General features: G+C 36.1%; 1 long non-coding RNA gene across 1 annotated transcript in view; it reads right to left on the minus strand.

Annotated features, from left to right (window-relative positions):
• LOC107690717 (uncharacterized) overlaps positions 1 to 3026 on the minus strand; it is a 10364-nt gene extending 7338 nt beyond the window's left edge. Inside the window, exon 1 of the long non-coding RNA XR_001634481.1 lies at positions 2829 to 3026. This is a non-coding gene — a long non-coding RNA (uncharacterized LOC107690717). The remainder of the gene's footprint in view (positions 1 to 2828) is intronic.
• Between the last annotated feature and the right edge of the window lie 3050 nt (positions 3027 to 6076).

Here is a 6076-nt window from a genome sequence, read left to right on the forward strand (position 1 = left end):
AGTCACTTTCTAATTTGTGAAGCTCAATTATCTTTTGCTGCACATCAGAAATATATTCTTTGGTTTTTCTCACAGATATTTTACTCATAAGAATTTCTAGGGGTACCAATAATTGTGTCCAACGTTTATTTCATAATGAGATTTTCCCCCATTTTCAATTGTTTTAGTTCAATGAAAGGTTAGATATTTGTGATTTTTTAAAAATAAAAGATCAAAATGATTAACAATGCAGATTTATTTTCACAGCCTTCTTTGATCATATTTACCAAGGGTGCCAATAATTCTGACCACGACTGTATAAAACCAAACAACATTGGTGATCACGTTTAAACCAGTTTCCACAAACCTCTTTTTAATGATCAGCTAAGGGGGAGAAGTCTTCATCTTTTCAAAATATGTGATCATAGGTTGCCATGTCTCATAAAATTTTTGGACAGATCCTTTCATTAAATATTTATTTTTTTCTCATTTCAAATACAAAACCAGATCACACATCCACATTGAAGCTTTAGGTGGGATTGTTGATTTCCACTCAAGTAATATTCTTCTTCTCGCTAATAAAGTGGCAAAAGCGATAACATTTTTTAACTGTTTGTCAATGATATTTTGCATTCCGGATTGCAAAAAAATTTCAACACTGGGTTTTATTTCTAAATTAAAGGCATCATTTAGTGTTTTAAATATTAGTGCCCAATAGTCACTCAGTTTTGGCAAGCCCAAAACATATGAAAAAAGTCTGCTTTGCCATTTTTACACCGATCACACACCTCATCAACATCGGGGTATATTTTTGAAAGTCTACCCTTTGTGTAGTAGGCACGGTGAATGATTTTGAATTGTTTAAGACTGAGGCGTACACAAGAGGTTGATGATGATCCATTTACTCTACTCAGAGCCTCATCCCATGTTTCATCAGGTATTTCAATCCCCATGTCCTTTACCCACTCACCTCTAATTCGGTCAATTAAAACCTCATTTGGAGACATAATCATATATATATATATATTGCTGCAATTTGACCTTTAAGAACAATAGGAGACTGTAGGATTTTATCCAGCAATGAAGCAGGTGGCAGATCAGGAAAAGTTGAGCTCTGAGCTTGGATAAAATGTCAGACTTGAAAGTAACGAAACAGATTGGATTGTGACAATTGAAATTTCTCTGACAGGTCACTAAAACTAGCAAAAGTGTTATCTATATAAAAATCACTACATCTGGCCAAGCCTACCCTCTGCCATTGTACATATGTGAAATCTAGTTTGCCAGCAGGGAACAAGTCGTTATTACAGAGAGGGCTTAGCAGAAAAATTGGTGAGTTTATACATTTGTCTAAACTGTGACCATATCTTGATGGTAGAGCATACGACTGGGCTTGAAGAATATTTAGAGGGAGAAAATGGTAACTTCATTGTTATTAGAGCAGAAAGTGATGTAGAAATACAAGTATTTGCTTCCGCTTTACACCAATCAACCTCTGGTGTGTTATACCAACAAACAATTTTTTGGAGGTTAGCGGCCCAGTAGTGGCTCATAAAATTAGGAAACGCTAAACCTCCCAAGACCTGTGTCTTTCGAGAAGCTCTTTACGAATTCTAGTTTTCTTCCCCCTCCACAAGAATGATAAAATAGGTTTATTTAGTGTATGGAAAAAAAGCATTTGGGAGAAAAACTGGAAGGGACTGAAATAAGTACAAGAATCGAGGTAAGACATTCATTTTTATACAATTCACTCTGCCTGCTAGAGATAAGTGTAGTACGTCCCATCTCTGAAGATCAGATTTAATTTTACTTATTAGTGAAAAAATTAAATCTTAAATAAAAAATTGCACTTATTTAATATGTCATAAACTGATTCTTGTGGTAAATATGCCTGACAAGATTGTTACACTGAATTACATTTTAGTGGCTGTTTTCTGTAAATCAGGGTAAAAATTTATATTTATTTGTTGTGCAGAAAAAAAACTATTAAACAGGGCACTTTCTAATGTATTGAAAAATAACAACAACAATTCAAAGCTGTATTACACTTATTGTTTTAATGCTTGAAAACCATTTTTCATCTTTGACCCACTAATAAATAAAGTACTTGTTTTATTAGCATTTACGTAATCAACAAATCCATAAAAATGTCACTTTATGGATGTGTAGTTATAAGCTCTCATATATACATATTCACAGTCACAGGATTCAAATGAAGCTGTACAGACTTGCATTGATTGGCTGGAATTGGTGTTCGTCATCAAACAACGACTCGCTGATAGGTTAGCGGTGAGGTTAATAAAGCGCCTCAGAGCGGAGCTATCCAGGAAGTCGTGTTCAAAACACGGAACAAAATGGAGACCCTTGACGCAATGCCAAGAAAAGAAAAAAAAAACAAGAAGCCTTTGTTAAACGTCTGTTAAAATAATTAACATAGAACACATTCGTGATTCCTCATGACAGTAATATTCAGGTCAAGTCAGGCGGCAGCTCAAAAGTATCCACTAAAATGTATGAATATTGAAGGTAAATCCTCCCACTGAAGAGACCCGCGGTGGCAAAGGTAAAAGGGTCGAGTTCATATGTTAGCTCTCAGGCTAACCAGCTAATGCCTAAAACATGTATACCGATGTATAAATCACATCACAATGATTGACTCAATTACATTTATATACAACAGTTGCTCTAGAACAACGCGAAATATGCCAGTCATTGTAAACCATACTATATTCGGACAGGCTTTTGTCCTTAAATAAAAGCAGAAGCGTGATTGTTTACAGCACCGGTTTTTTTCACGGAACGTTTTTGACCAACCATTGTGCGACATGCAGAAATGAAAAGCTGCTCACCTGTGATACGGACGAGCGCAGGTGTTTCGTTCTCCGGTTTATTGCACATTATTTGTTATTGTTTTACTCCAGTGAAAGGTCATAGTTCGTGACCCCGTTTGCAAGCGTGCGAGTTTCCTTCCTCTCGGGCTCGTTCACGGTTGCGCGGACACGAGCGTCTGGAGCCAGGCGTCGCTGACGTCATCATGTCTGTCTCCTACACGAGCGCGCGGATTGGCAGCCTGTTTACTCCTAATTCACAAAGCTTTGACGTTAGATAACCACACACACACACACACACAATATATATTGCCAAAAGTATAGGGACACCCCCTTCTAATGAACAGGTTTGACTACTTTAGTAATTTCCATGAGTACAAATCTTAATGTTTAAGCAGATAATGCTATTCTAGGGAATTGTGTGCTTCTAATTTATATTAACAGCTTGGACAGGAGTCACAGGACCCTTTTCTATTCTAACATGACAAGAGGTTTTGACAAGGGTCCTGTGACTCCTGTCCAAGCTGTTGATATAAATTAGAAGCACACAATTCCCTAGAATAGCATTATCTGCTTAAACATTAAGATTTGTACTCATGGAAATTACTAAAGTAGTCAAACCTGTTCATTAGAAGGGGTGTCCCTATACTTTTGGCAATATAGTGTATGTGAAGTTATTAACGTAATTTCGGGAGGAGTACACCCATCTAATTTTCCAATTAATATTCAAGTATTAAAACAGCCTCTTACCACTTCCATTGTTAGTTCTTTCAGCATCTTTCCTCCTCCCAATCTCCTCCTTTGTATGCATATTTATTTAGCTTTCTGTCTATAGAGGGGGGCTATCGGAGCTCGAGTAGAATAGTCTCTCTGAGCCCTCCATTGCAGACATCAAGCCAAATCTGTTTACCACTAATGTTAAGATTATATGGGCACACAAACTCGTGATATATACAGTGGGTACGGAAAGTATTCAGACCCCCTTCAATTTTTCACTCTAATATAACAAAGAGTGAAAAATTGAAGGGGGTCTAAATACTTTCCGTACCCACTGTATGTGTGTGTGTGTGTGTGTGTGTGTGTGTGTGTGTGTGTGTGTGAGAAAATAACATCATACTACTGTAGCTTTATATGGTTATTCTATGACTGCATTTCTTTCTTAAAGAATAATTGTATTTCAGATAGGTGGTAGAAAGTGATAAAATCAAACAATTTCATATAATGTTTGGGTCTACAACACTAATTGTTGTCATGCAGAAATGAATCAGTAAGGGCTTTAGATTTGTGAAGCATCCAAATGAGAATGATTTACACATTTCTTTAAATGAAATCCCCTTTGGATTGTTAAGCAATTCAGCATGTCAGTGCTTCTGATGAAGTATCTTGTTGTATCACTGTTGGTTTGCATCCACTATGCACTTCTGGGATAGAATTAAACCACATGGTTCAGATCAGATGCAGTGCAAAGCATTCAGTGTGTTATCACAGAAAATACTGACGGTACAAGTGGTTTTGTTCCCTCTTTTACAAAGGAAAGTACTGTGTTTATATACCAGGTTTGTTAACTTTTTCTTGTACGTGTTTGGTCTGCTGTGGCATTTATTTGTATTTAATGGTAATTTATCCTGTATATATCCTATAGTATAGGTAAAGGTTGTGTACAAAAAGTTGAAGGCATAGTTTTTTGTATTTTCATTAAAAAAGTACAATTATAACATTATACCTTGGTATTAAATTTAAAAAAAGTAGTGCTGAAAAAAACTGCTGCAAGGGTGTTTCTAATACAATGCCTCACATGAGGGAGTGGAGTACATTTGACTGCTATAATTAATCTCTCTATTTTTACACCAGAAATAGTGTGCAGGATAGGCTTCAGTATGTTGAATATACAGCTTTTTGTGGGGAAACAGTATATTGCTTAATGAATTGACAGCCTGGCTCAGCTCTGGCCCAAACAAAAAGATGAAGTATGGCTGAAATTAGAAAGTCGGCCCAGAAATTAACCAAATGTGCCTTAATCTCACCTGTACTAAGTCAAATAATAACAACCGATGTGGCCCATTAACTGAAGGCTGATGGCCTTTATGTGGCCTAAATGTGGCTGACAGACCAAAAGCCATTATTTAACCATATCTGTACCACACCTATTTTTTTATTTTATTTAAAATACACAGTTAATCATCCATTTTTTGCTGAATATAGCATTTTAAATATAACAGAAGTGTGCTGATGTTGGTTGTAATGTTGTAAGATTTAAGTATGTGAAAGAATTTACAATAATTGCTTTTTTTAATATGTCTCACCGATCTTTCTCACTCACAGTCTTTCAGGAAAAGAGAGAGGGAAAAAATACATGACTGCAGTAATCAAATACTAGGGTGAACCAACAAAATATTATTAAAAGATTATAATTCTTGTATTCAATGCATGCTTTATTTTTTGTGAACTTTTTGTTTTTCTATGCATTTTGTTTTGCATAGTAATATAAAACTCATATTCCATGATAAGCTGTAGTTTGCTTTTTTGCCAAATAAGTTAAATTAGTGTTTTTTTCTTCCCAATATATTTTGATCTTGTGGGGTCATTAAAAGCAAATATTAAGAAATATCCTCTCCAGACATCACGTTTGACCCCTACTGTATGGTTCTCCGTTATATACATCAATACAAATGGTGATCCAAAAGAAAATTTCCTCCAATTCTAAAGTCATGGCAAAACATTTGGCCCACATTTGCTTATATGCTAGGCCCAATGTGACAGCCATCGTCCACGTTTGTCCCAAAAGTTCTTGCTATTTGGGCTATATATTCTTTTATAAGGGTTTTTTTTCCCCTCTTTTTCTCCAATGGTACAGACTTACTGAGGTTGGTATCTCCCCAGTAAGAACACTTTTGATGTTGTCAAGGTTATTTTGTGATTGGTTTATAAGGGACACATGATCCAAGTTGACCACTGACCAGGGATAGTTCACCCAAAAATGAAAATTAATTTGCTTATCCTCCGCATCTGTTCCAAACTTGTATGGGTTTCTTTCTTCTGTTGAGCACAAATTAAAATAAATCTTTAGAATGTCGGTAACCAAACAGTTGCCGGTAGCTATTGACTTGTTTCAAGTCAAGTCACCTTTATTTATATAGCGCTTTTAACAATACAGATTGTCATCCACCATCTGGGCTGGATACAGACTGGATTCGGGTGACTGCAGTGACCATCTGATCTGGATACAGACTGGATCTGGTGGCTACGGTGACCTCGGAATAAGAGAGAAA

The sequence above is a fragment of the Sinocyclocheilus anshuiensis genome, unplaced genomic scaffold (genome assembly GCF_001515605.1).
Source record: "Sinocyclocheilus anshuiensis isolate Anshui unplaced genomic scaffold, SAMN03320099.WGS_v1.1 scaffold2751, whole genome shotgun sequence".
Taxonomy (NCBI): Eukaryota; Metazoa; Chordata; class Actinopteri; order Cypriniformes; family Cyprinidae; genus Sinocyclocheilus; species Sinocyclocheilus anshuiensis.